Genomic DNA, 12,781 nt, shown 5'->3' on the forward strand with positions numbered 1-12,781 from the left:
TTTATCCCTTCCCTTACGGCGCGGTTCAGGTGTCCAAAGATATATGAGACAGATACTGCGCCATTTCCTTTCCCCAAAAAACCAATTATTATTATTATTATTATTGTTATTATTATTATTATTATTAAAATTAATTTGTGTGCAAAAGAAATTGTTCGCTCGGAAAAAATCCAAGATTCTGTTTAAGCCATGAATGCACTCCACAATTTGTTTTCAATTTTTGGAATGATTCAAAGCCGCCAATTGCTAAAAGTGGTGAAGAGTGCAAAGAATGCGGCCTCTAAGCCTAGCGGTCTACGAAGCTTTAATTGCAGCCACTCGGTTATTCTCTTTCTCTCTTGCGGCACCGTCGAGCAGTAGGGTTCGAAGCAGTATCTTAGGTGGGCAGTGGGACGGTAGTGAATATTAATAGGTTACGCCGTTTCATCTTTTCCATGTAACGCGAAAACTTCTACGTTGACGGAACCTTCGACAACTTCATGCAGGCCACACAGTTTTTATTTCTTCCTTTATTCTAAAGCAAGCAGAAACATAAAACGTGTTGATGCGAATTTGCCTCGGAAGCACGCGGCTGCATTATCGATTGTGTAGGACATCAAATAAGCAGCTCACTGCATACACGAAAATTATCACTGAACGCTTTTCGACATTTTATCTGGAAAAAATAGAGCCAAAGAGAGCACATAACTAGTTTTACAAGAAGCTGTCACCGGAAGGACAACTTTTTTATGTCATTGTAAGCGTTAAGAGGCCTGTTTTTTGGGCGGAAGAGTGTCATTGAAGGGGGGCATCCTGCAGGTGCCCATGTCACCGGCGATCTGGAATTTGCAGTAGCAAGGGTACTCGCAGTCGACCTGCATGAATCCGCCACAGTCATCGCCGCATGCGGCCACGGTCGCGAACGGCCAGCACCGTCCCGGAGGGAGCACCAGGCATAAGAGCAGGAGGCCACGCAGGGCCAACGAAGAGGAAGATAGCATGAGTGTCTAGCGCTGTTGGAACAGTCCTCCTGTCTTCGAGAGCAGCGCTGGTAGCAGTCAGGACTCGGGAGAAGGCACAACTTCGTCCACGTCGCCTTCACAAAACCTGCACAGTGGGTTACCATACATGACAAGATAATAGACATACGAACTCCCCTTTTTAGAGTACTACAGGTGCAGTTAAAAGTAAACGGAACGCGTGACAGCGTGAATGTCTGTGTCGCAGCGCTGTCTAACGCCTTTTGGATAACTTATTGGCTCGGCACCCAAGAAGCGGTGTCTAGGAAACTCCTGTTAGGTTAGGTTTCGACTACTTCAGCACGCTTAGTGAATGAAGCACTGTTGTTTAAAAATGAATAATTCCTGCACATTGACACAGCTAGCATGGGAGGCGGCGGCGCTGGCGACAGGGAACCTCGAAACGAGGTTGCTTTGTTCTCGTCGGCGTTGGTTCGAATCCTGCTCGGCAAGGAAGGTTTTTTGTTTTTTGGATACCCGTGCCATGGAAAGGATATGACGCGCCAGTTGGCTTTCCTCCGGCAGCTAGGGGAGGAATTAGCGCTGACGTCTGGATTGGCTTAGAGTCACCGGGTAAGTTTGCAGAGGGCCGCGATTCTCCTCTCCCATCCGCAGGATATCGAAGCTTCATGGCTGACCCTGATTGACGTTCCCAGCTCTGCAATCGCATCCGTCTTTCCTTTGTATCCGCCTTTGCAACGTCATTATTATCAGTAAAATATTAAACTTCTGTGCAGTTGCCACAGTTATAACTTCGGAGATAACGTGAATGGACGCTCAGGAAAGGTTTTTTGTAACTCTGAAGCAATATCTTGCGCATGTATGCGGATTCCAGAGGAAATCCCAGAGATTGCACTAGCCCGCCGCTTTTTGGGAAGCCCTTGCAAATCATAGTGTTTGCGGTAATGGTTACATTGGGCTGCCAAGGCCGGCTGCGCAGGGAAAGGAATGCGGTATTGTGAAAACTTATGCAGTGGCTGGCCGCCATGATGCCTGAGTGGCTATGGCGCTCGGCTGCTGACCCGAAAGACGCGGGTACCATCAAGGCTGTGGCGGTCGCATTTCGGTGAAGACAAAATGCAAGAGACCCGTGTACTGTGCGATGTCAGTGCACGTTAATGAACCCCAGGTGGTCGAAATTTCCGGAGCCTTTCACTACAGCGTTCCTTACAGCCTGAGTCGCTTTGGGACGTTAAACTCCCATAAACTAAACCTTATGCTCGACAGGGGTATATGTATAAAGTTTCCTACCGCTGTCTGCGCGCGTCATCGGGATACGTTTAACTTGTGGGTCCGGCGCTCGCTTTCTGCGGCTTGAACAAGTGCTCGTTGCATTTGACCTTGTTTCAGATGTTCTCTGGCGCTAGCTGCGATACATTTTAAGAGTGGTTTGCGCTGTTTGAAGCTGGCCAGAATCTGGCACATTCGGCCTCCAGCAAGCCCGATGCGTGCCAGGATTGCTTAGCCATAAGCGCCGTGTCGAGGGGCGTTATGTATTGGGCGTTATGGCCTTTCACCTCAATCGAAGCGCGGCCACAACTGGGGGGATTCGATTCTGCGTGCTTGTGCTCAACAAGCCACGAAGAACCGCGACGGGGCGCAAATTTTATCGCATGATAGTCCCCTAAAAATGAAACAGGAAACTCGCTCTCTCTGATGCCGAAGCGGTACCGATACGGGTACTGCCGACCTCTCGCCACCCCCGCGCGTACACCAACTGTCAAGGCGGCCTGTACCAAATGAGAGCTACAGCTCTTTTATCGCATAAGTTGCGAAACACAGCTTGGAAACACGACAATTCCGATAGCCTACTTCGCAGCGGTAAACTGATGGTGGCGCCTTCTATGAACGGGATAGTGAGCTAGTGAGGGCGGCCTGCCACTTTTGTTTCTGCGCTTTTTTCCTTTCTTCAGCAGCTCTTAGCAGTTAATTGTAACACCGCAGATGGGCGTGACAGTCTGCTAATCTGCGATGTCTGGAATATACAGAGCGACATATTTTGATAGACAGGACCATATTTTGATAGATGGAAGTCAGATGTCTGCATAAAACACGCCATCCTTTCTCCGCCCACATATCAGCTGTCGCTCAAACATAACTTATTAACATCAACTTTGCGCTACAGATCAACGCTGAAGTTCTTATTGGCGCCATAATGCGACGCCATGGCCAACGACAAGGGCGCTTACACCAAAGAAAGTGCCTTCTACGGCTACAAGAGCAGTAATTCCGCCATGACAGACAATGTGAGTCGCCTGCCCCCGTAATGAAATTTCCATGGTATTACCATCACACTCCGTCGCTACTTGAGGCAATGGGCATCTAAGCAAGACGCGCCGGACTTCGAACTCTCAAACACGCTAGCAGGCGGGTTATGAACATCATGGCCCGCGCTACAGGGGAAAGCGCCTAACTATCGGATCACCTTCACCGCCACTTGACCTCCATCGCTATGCTGGAGCGCAAAAATGGTTGAATATTGTGATGTCCAACGAAGGGCATTGATGAAAGCCTTCCCGGACAGCAACAGACAAACAAGCACGAAAACTAACAATAGGCTGTGCTGAGTGGATCATGTACATAAGCAGCCACTCACCGCAGCAGCTGAAACCTTCAGAGGTGCTTCACCGACGGACAGCTGTTAATTTTGCTGCCGTATGGCCACGCCAGAAACCCCGTGCCGTAGTTTTCCTCATCTTCCACTTTGGTTCGCACTTGGCTCAGTAACACGTACAACAATTAACTAGAAATATCGCCCTCCCGGGTGCAAACTTGTGAAGTAAATCTTGGGTCTCCGCTTTTAATTACAAAGAAGGTTGCTACACCTCCCGAAATAATTAACAATAAATGACGGGACAGCTTTCTCCCAGCTCGAACCACATCGTCTTTCTCTTCATTCTCAGCTCTCTATTTAGTGAAGGCTTCTTTCCTAGCCGTTCTTGTCGCCTTCATCTGAGGGAAACGCCGGGTTTTTTTTTTTTTTGTCTCCAGCCTCCAACAGTACACAACCAAATCTTAGCCATGAACCCGCCGTGGTAGATAAGCGTCTTGGGCATTCGGCTGCAGGACCCAAGGTTATGGGATCAAATTCCGGTTGGCTGCGGCCAAATGTCGATTAAGCCGACATACGAACAATTGTATGTGCTGTGCGATGGGAGTGTTCGTTAAATAACCCCAAGACGTCAAAATTCATTAGCAGCCCCGCACTAAGGAGTACTCGTAGCCTGTGTGGAGCTTTGAGGTGTTAAAAGCGCATAATGTAACAATTATTATGATGTTGTGTCGATGAGCTCGCAGCAGCGAAGAATTCTTCGTAAAAGCCAGAAGCGGACAAAACCATCAGTCATCGCGAAAATACCATGGAGTGACGCAGCGCCAGCGCGCGTAAGTGATGTATATAAAACGCTTGTTCGCTGTCGAATAAGCTCTGCAACACCACACCGCTCCATTCAGCCATCGCCTTATGCAACAGGTGAATAGTCGGGTAGTTGCTAGGTTAAACGAAACTTAAGGTTCCTAGCTTTCGCTTCTTAAACACACAAAGGTAGGAAACCCGCGGAAGAGCCGTTGCCATAGCCTTCAAGCACTTGTCATTCTTCGTCATATGCGCCACGCTATGAAGTTGGCTAAACAACCAGTGCAAGCCGTCAGCTAAAGCAACGTGGCCAATTCCAGCCAGACCGGCATCGTATGCTACGATAGATACCGCCAGCACTCACATACAATGCGCTACCAGTTGCGCTGAGAGCGCGGAAAATAAAAAAAATCTAATATTAAGTGCCCTTCATCTTTTATGTTTCTTTTAAACATGCGTAAATATCACTCCAAGTTTTCTCGGAACCCGTAGCTCTAGTGTCTGGATGCAAGTGGACGGTTATAAAATCACTTTTAGGGTTCTAGCACACCGTGCTGTCCTCAAAATGGGAAGGTCGTCTACAAACTGGTGAAACGTTCCCGAGAAATTAATGCGGAATTACCTATGCATGTTGCAAAAAAGTGTTAATATTTGCAAGCTGATGCGGTTTTATATATTTCCGCTGGACCACTCCCATGCCAATCATTGTTCTGAGAGACAGAACCATTACCTGAAGAAGGCATGGGCATCTGCAACCGCCGTGAACTTCACCCACAAAGGAAGAATCAAAAGTTTTATGTAATAATTTACCAATCGACTTAAATTCTAACCTGTTCTTTTCCTTTTCATCTTTTTCAAAACCTTAGACAAAAGAACCTCGCTATGATGGAGAAACCTCAACAGAGTTGCGGATTTGTCAGCAAAAAAATGAATTGATCTGAAGAAAAAACCTGCAATCTCAACGACAGAATGCCCTTCGGTCTTACGTTACCCAGCTTAACGCTGATCGCAATAATGATTCAATGCAGTTCGGTCCTTTGTTTATCAAGTAGGCAACGCAGTTCTAAGTACGCATGTTGTGATAATACCATTGTAGCGGTTTCACTGCTCAATCGTGAACACGATGGCGGAGCGAAGTCTTTTGATTTGAGCATTCTCTTATTGGCTCGGACCTATACGACAGCTAATCTCACCTTTCACGAGAATCCGCAGTTCTGCGCAAAGTGTGAGTGTGTTGAAATTCTCGTTATTTGTTGCACGTAAAGCAAGCTGCTCGGCCCAGTTTTTCCAGACAGCAACAAGTACAACCACTTCGTTTAGTCTTTATTCCGCAAATCCAACCGCAGCTGCAGAGAGCATCTGTTTCTTCTCAGGTGGTGCCATCTGCGAGCATTGTTTCATTTTCGTAATTCCTCCAAGAGAAGGGCGTGACTGAGCTCGTGCAAACAAGTTCTGCACAATATCAAGAAGGCCGCGGGAAGACACAATGATGAGTTGGCGTTAACTGTTGCACGAGACATCAGGGGACAAGGCTCTGTACAAAAACGTGAAAAACGCGAAAATTCCACAAGCACATCTGCGTGTCAATGCAGTCCTTCCTTTCAGGACTCGTTGATCAAGTGGGAGGTCCCAGATCTCGAAACGTAAACCCCACGTGTAAACTAATGCTAAGATTAGGTTACTTATGGAGGCATTATAGAGGCAAAAGTATGGAGAGAAAAGTATGAAAGCATTTTTTCTCGTGGCCCTAAACTTACCTCATTCAGGTCTATCATTTAGGCACAGCCGGAGTGCCTCAGCCTTTCATTATTTCCTTATTCGCCAGCAGCATCAGCTTCTAAGCACACGGCGCACTTAGACGTATACAGACATAGGCAAAGTGTCCACGTTGCGAATGCGCTGAAGAAAGTTTATTTTTACATTGCTTTGCTCAGTCAGCTGGAAATACTTCCAGCGACTGGAACACGTACATACGCCCCTTAATGCTTCTATGCATTTCACTACTTGCCTTGCCTGACCGAGCAGAAAGTTTTTTTTTTTTTTGCGCAAACCCGCATCCCGTGAAATTTTCTCCATGGGTGTAAGCTTCTCAACGCGAGTGTGCCTATTTGCCATGCCGCAGTTACATTTAGTTGTCGAAATAGAATACTCTCGGGGAATTATGGCCTGCACCAATGTATCCATTTATTGCAAAGACTAATTATCAGACAGTTCAAAACTGAGTAACTGAACTTGTACTTTGTTTGTTATTGCAGGTATGTACCTGTCACGCATCCATCATCTCTCCCACTCTCCTTTGACTGCACATAAGAAAACTTCACGACTTGTCGCATCAATATGGCAAGAGGTGTCAGCAACTGCTCTGTCACCTTCACCCTGCGCCATCTATGCGCTAGGCCACGACTAGTTTGCTGTGGTGCGGAAGTTACGATAGGCAGCAGACGGCTTTCACAAGTATTCTGCTCCACACCATCGGAAGCCAACAAGGCCTATATGCACAGACGTCGCTTGGTGCTGCTATAGCTATTACAGCGACAAGTTATCCGAGAGAGTGTAGTCATTGGCCAAGCAGTTTTGGTGGTTGCTGTGACGACCCGACGCACACGCTTATTGGGCGGCCAGCGCCCCGCGCCAACAACCAAGACTTAGCTTCTAACCACTAAGTTGGCGCCATCCGGACGCCCTCGATAAGCAATAGCCGCTTCAGCGTATACAGATCTCATCAGACTCTTTGCCTGGCAACTGAGACTTGCAGGAGCTGGTGTCGACTATGCAAGATAAGTCATGCGAGCTGCCGTCCCTGCTCGATTTCTCAGGGTTCAGCCCTACGGCTTGAATGAAGCACTTTATCTGTTCGTAGTACCTGCTGAGTTATAATGGTCGTTAAGCCCTATTCTAGTCCTAAGGCCTATTCTAAATAGGCGTTATGAAAACCGAGAACAAATGGCTAGGACATAAGCACGTTGACAACATGGTTGCGAGAATGTGCACTCTTTCGTCACTAAGACGCAAATGAAATACCTGCACGTTCCTATCTTCGAACCTGCAGGAGCTTTGTTTATTTTCACTCGTGCTCAGTCTACTGTACCCATGAAAACAGACATGGACGTACGCCTGCTCACTGGTTTATCCACTACAGCCTGTAAGTGCCACATAACATCGGAAAAAGCAGCTACTGAATGTTCTTGCCACTATCGAGCACAAGTAACGAAAAATAGCCACTTTTATAGAAAACTGCCTTCACGCAAGCCCGCTTCCGGAAAGGAAAATAGGAGGAAAAAATGAATAAGAACTAAACCACAAAGTAGCGAACGTCGCCAGGAGCTGCTCCTCGGGTGGTGTCCGTTCTTACGGATGCGTCTCATTGTGTGCGCTGCTCTCGCAGGATCCCCTATCGCCGCGAGCGCGAGTGAACCGACAGACACATGGAGGGGCACACTGAACGGCAAAGAAACCGCCGCAATCCTCGCCGCATTCAGCCCGGTATTCTTCGTAATGCGGCGTCGTATCGTACGGGAGCGCTTCCGACGCGATGAGGAGGCTGCACACAACCAAAGCGAATCGTTGTAACATGGCTCCTCGGTGTGCTGCGCACAAGCTTTCGGTCTTCAGCAGAACGGGTGTCCGTCGATCAGCTGGCAGCAGCGAAGCCTCGGGTGAAGATCTTGTCGCGAAATCTGCACGATATGATAACATTGTCTTATTTGACAGCGCAGAACCCATTTGCGCGAACTAAGCGTCGCTACGATCTGCGCGTACATGATTTGCACTAAATATCAGGAAAGCAACCAGTAGATAGACTTTCCTGAACTGCGGTTTTTGAAGCAGTCGTCGCGTAGGCCGGAGAATGACCTTGAACGACCTTAAGCCCAACCACGTTACCCGTGTATGACCATATGCGGTACAGTTATGGTGTCGAACCCTTGGCCCCTGACCTCTACCCATCACCTTTAGTTGAGAATTGACCACTGACCTTTGACCTTAAAAACATCCGATGGGGTGATGTGAAGCCACGTGATGACATCCGATGGGGAGGGGGGGGGGGGGGTCGTAAAACCATATGATACGATGTCAAAGCCACGTGGTCGTGTGGGTATACAGGGTGTCCCAGCTAACTTTAGACAAGAGTTTAAAATATGCCGTGGTACTCTAAAACAGAGCAACAAAATGCATGTTGCTGGCTATTGTATGGAGCAACTCGCACTATTTTTTGTATCGTGTTTAATTGCATAATTATCCGAGATTAATTAACCAACCTAGCAAGGAAAGAAGATAGGCGCAAAAGTACAAAGAGAAACTTGTGGAACGGTCCGGGAAACGTGTGATTGAACAGTTTTTAACTTTCCATCTATTACGTATCAGCTTTTTTTCGCTCTGTGCGGATGGCCGCAAAATACAAAAAATACCACGTGACATGTCCACTTATGGGCCGCGATTGCAGTGCTCTCAAACGTTCCGCGTAGGAACGAACAGATCATTTAGCCCGGTGTGCTGCTGCTTAAAAAAAGTGACAGGGCTGCGACGCAGGCGCTGGCTGCGTGATCCACGGGAGCGCAAGCGATAAGGACTGTTCAGAGTGGCTGCAAGGCTACCTTGGTGGCTGTTCGGGGGAGTTGGTTTGCCATGACGGAACATATAGCGCTAAGACATCAGGACGAACAAAGAAAGAGACAACACGAGCGCTAACTTTCAACTGAAGTTTATTCATTGCATGTGAAGTTCTTATACGGGCTGAATATCGCAGAAATACTACCAGGTTATCATGCCGTGAGTCACCACATAACACGCACTTACTTCTTATTTACATCATCAAGGAATTCAATTTCTTCCTTTGAGAGCGAGATAGATGCTGCACTAACGCATTTATCTTTCAGTTTTCGTATCTGCCTGGCTTCTACAATCCCACGTGTTAGTTGCTGTTTATTTTTACTGATGATTTGGCATTCCTTGAAAACTGGATGGCACCCCACCGGCTTGCAATCCAAACAGTGCTCGGCAAGGTTTCCTTTGCCGTTCTCTTATTTCCTGTTATGTTCTCGGAGTCTTTTATTAACACACCTACCGGTCTGACCAATGTAATATTTTCCACATGACAAGGGCAGGGAATATACGACGCCTTCTGCACAATCTACACGTATCTTTTGGTGCCTTATTGTGCACGTTTCTTTTTTAACAGCAAATGGATCGGTCATCCTACAAAGTTTGGCCAGTTTATCGGGTGCTGAAAACACTACATTGATTCCTGCTCGCTGCCCGATTTTTTTTTTTGAGATTATGCGAAATCTTGTGATGAACGGAAGCACCGCTACTCGTCTATATTTCTCGGGCGGGCTTTGATCTGGTTACTGTTTTTTTCCCATCAAGCTTTCGGATACTGCTACCAGGAGTGCAGTCGGATAGCCTGCTTCTTGCAACCGTTCAACCAGTTTTAAATAGTTTCTGCCAGCAGGTTCGGTAGCAGTAGCGGCAATAGAGGGGCTTTAGACGCTGCCTGCACGGGTGACGCAGCAACAGCTGCCGTGGTGGACTTTTCTTCATCCGCGTTCCTCACAATACCTTTCCCCCCAGACACCGCCCCAGAGTCTGCACAGGAAGCCGCCATCGCAATTGCCATCACCCGCACGAAAGCCCGGTACATTTTCATTTTAAGACTATGAAACTGCAATTCTAAATTTTGCGCGAGGCCGAGTCCACGTCCCTGCTTTTGGCATACTGGGCTCGCCCGATGCACCCCCACCCCGCCATGTTGAGCTTATATGGGTGCCTGCACACTCCGGGAATCCCAGAAACGAGGCCCCAACCTTTTAGCCTGAGGTTCTTTAAACCGGGCTCAGGTGACCTCGGATCGGGCATTCGCGAGGGAGCCAATGCACTCGTTGAGCGAAATGACGCAGGCCTACAGAGCCTCGCGCCAGCTCTACCCCCCCCCCCCCCACCCCTCCTTAGCAAACACGCAACACTGGCGCTGACTACGGACACACACACACACACTCCTCTCACCCCTGACCCTAGCCCACTATCATCCCTCCTTCCCCACTCCTGCCTGCATCTTGTGCCCAGAACCCTTCGCATCTTCCCTCCACATCCTCTCCCTCTGCCCGGCGGACCCTCCCCCGCGCGGCCTAGAGGACCGCAAGGCCTGGGAGAACTGGGAGACACTGCTGCGTTCGGAGGACCCGGCCGTCTGGCCATCGCCACCGGCCCGGCTGTCACTGTTATCGACCTTAGGGACATAAAACACTTCAGTGCAGTGGGGTCTTGCGGGGACCCATAAATTCCTCTCCACCAATAAAGTTTCTCTCTCTCTCTCTCTCTTTACAGATTACGGCCCCAGGAGTCTTAACTGCGTGCCATTTCCTTGTCTTTTTGCGCGGAGGAATCGTTTATTGTTCAACAATCAGCGCTTATTTGTATTTTTTTTGCAACCTAGTTCTGCATTGTGAAAATGCTGAGAAAATTGGCTTTTGGGGAAAGGAAATGGTGCAGTAACTGTCTCATATATCTCGGTGGACACCCGCACCACTCCGTAAGGAAAGGGATAAAGGAGGGAGTTGAAGAAAGGAAGAAACAAGCGCCATCTCTGCAATAATTTCGACCACCTTGGGATCTTAAACATCCACTGACATCGCACAGCACACGAGCGAATTTTGCGTTTCGCCTCCATCTAAACGCGGCCACCGTGGTATGGTCTCAACCCGGGTACTCCGGCTCAGTAGACGAGCACCTTAACCACTGAGCCACCACGCCGGGTTTGCATTGTGCGCATTATCAATATTTCGGCGTTACTTTGTAAACAAAAAATAGCGAGATTTCCTTTAGTTTTCACCGAGCTCGTATGCACATCCTGAACACATTTTATGTCATCGGCAATCAGTGGAAAAGACGGGGTAATTAGCGATATTCGCCTCAATGCGGTTCCAACGGCAGCGCGAAGCGGAGAAAAGCTTTGGCAAGCAAGGAAATGCACGCTAAGGTCTCCTACAGCGCAGACTTCACTGACACGAGAAAGAAGCACCTTAGAGAATTAGGCATTGCAAGGAAGGAATAACTCACCGAATAACTTGAGTGCCAGTCACCCGATTTCATGTGCGGCGAAAGCCCAGTGGGGATTTTTTCTTCTTCTTTGCAGGTGCACAGACGGCTCAGAGACATCTACAGAATGTACGCCTGCATAATAAAAAAAAATTGAAGAAGTTGCACCTGGGAAGCTATGAAAGCGTTTCACGATGAAGGAACGAGTAACAAATAATTGCGGAACAATAAAAGATAGCATTATAAAGCCAAGCTTCATTGCTTTGCAAGATATTTTTCTTTCCTCGTCTTCGCCACAGAAAATTTCCACAGTTTAGCTTAAACATTCACACAAAAATAATGCGCTCGCTGTTCTACACTGGTATTCTCTTTTCTTTTCGAAAGGCCACATTTTTCCCACTGTTCTTTTTAGCATTTGTTTTACCAGCCAGATGATTAGCGGTGGCGACTTGCTTTACGGTAATGAGTTGTGCATTAATAAATAAGGCGCACACCACGTAATTTAATGTCCCGCATGGAGCAACCAATCTAGTTCAGCAGGCGAATCCAGTGCGATGAAGGTGGCGTCCCATCTTGGTTGGCACATTCTGGAGGAAGGTATCCACCTCCCTCCGTCCCCCCAGGAATCTCCTGTTCTGTCGATGCCAGCCTCAAGGGCACTCAAGTAACTTGCGCTGCTTAACTGTCGTAGCCAGCCGCAAACTCTTTTTGACGAGTAGCTTTAACATTACCTACATTCTCCTCTTCTATCTGCCTCGTGCGCTGCAGTTGAAATTCAGCCGTACATGTGGCGCCATCTGGGAGGCGCAGCGGGAAAAAAGCGGCTGTTCGGATCAGACGGCGCCGCTGCAGCCGACGCTGTGCTCCTCTGACCTCTTCGTGACTCTTCGCAAGAACAAGCTGCAAATGCCTCGTAAAACACCCACCTCGTTTACTGTTGCGTTTATGGCCATCCCACACCTGAATTTGGGTACAATGCGTTTTATTTGGGCTGCGCATTTGTGATGTTTTTTTCCGAGACTGCGCAGTCACAGCACGACCTATCGCATGAATCGAGCGCGGGGGAAGCAAAAAGAACCACTGAGCTGTCAATCCAGATGAAGCTTTTAGACTCAGACTCTTTTGCACACATGCCTGACTCGACGCCTCAGGACAAGTCTTCAGACATGACCCGGGTTAATGAGCGAACGCGACGTCGGTCCGGTCAGCATAAACACTTTCCTATGACCTGCTGACCGTTTCTATCACCGTTTCCTGCTGTTCGCAGCGTTTGCTTCTGGGTAGTTTATCCTGCCGTAGACGCACGCCACTGGTAGCAAAGCTCATATCAACAGTGCTTTCTTGCTTGCTTGCTAGGCGTTCGATCTCGATTACCACTAGAACCAAGAGAAAACGC

At 48.2% G+C, this 12,781-nt stretch overlaps 1 long non-coding RNA gene across 1 annotated transcript; it reads right to left on the minus strand.

Moving 5' to 3' along the window:
* Positions 1 to 633: 633 nt before the first annotated feature.
* On the minus strand, positions 634 to 3,800 carry LOC144097181 (uncharacterized). The gene is made up of 2 exons (XR_013306943.1): positions 3,595 to 3,800; positions 634 to 1,086 (listed from the first exon to the last, which is right to left on the minus strand). It is a non-coding gene; the product is annotated as an uncharacterized LOC144097181 (long non-coding RNA).
* Between the last annotated feature and the right edge of the window lie 8,981 nt (positions 3,801 to 12,781).

The sequence above is a fragment of the Amblyomma americanum genome, chromosome 7 (assembly GCF_052857255.1).
Source record: "Amblyomma americanum isolate KBUSLIRL-KWMA chromosome 7, ASM5285725v1, whole genome shotgun sequence".
Classification (NCBI taxonomy): domain Eukaryota; kingdom Metazoa; phylum Arthropoda; class Arachnida; order Ixodida; family Ixodidae; genus Amblyomma; species Amblyomma americanum.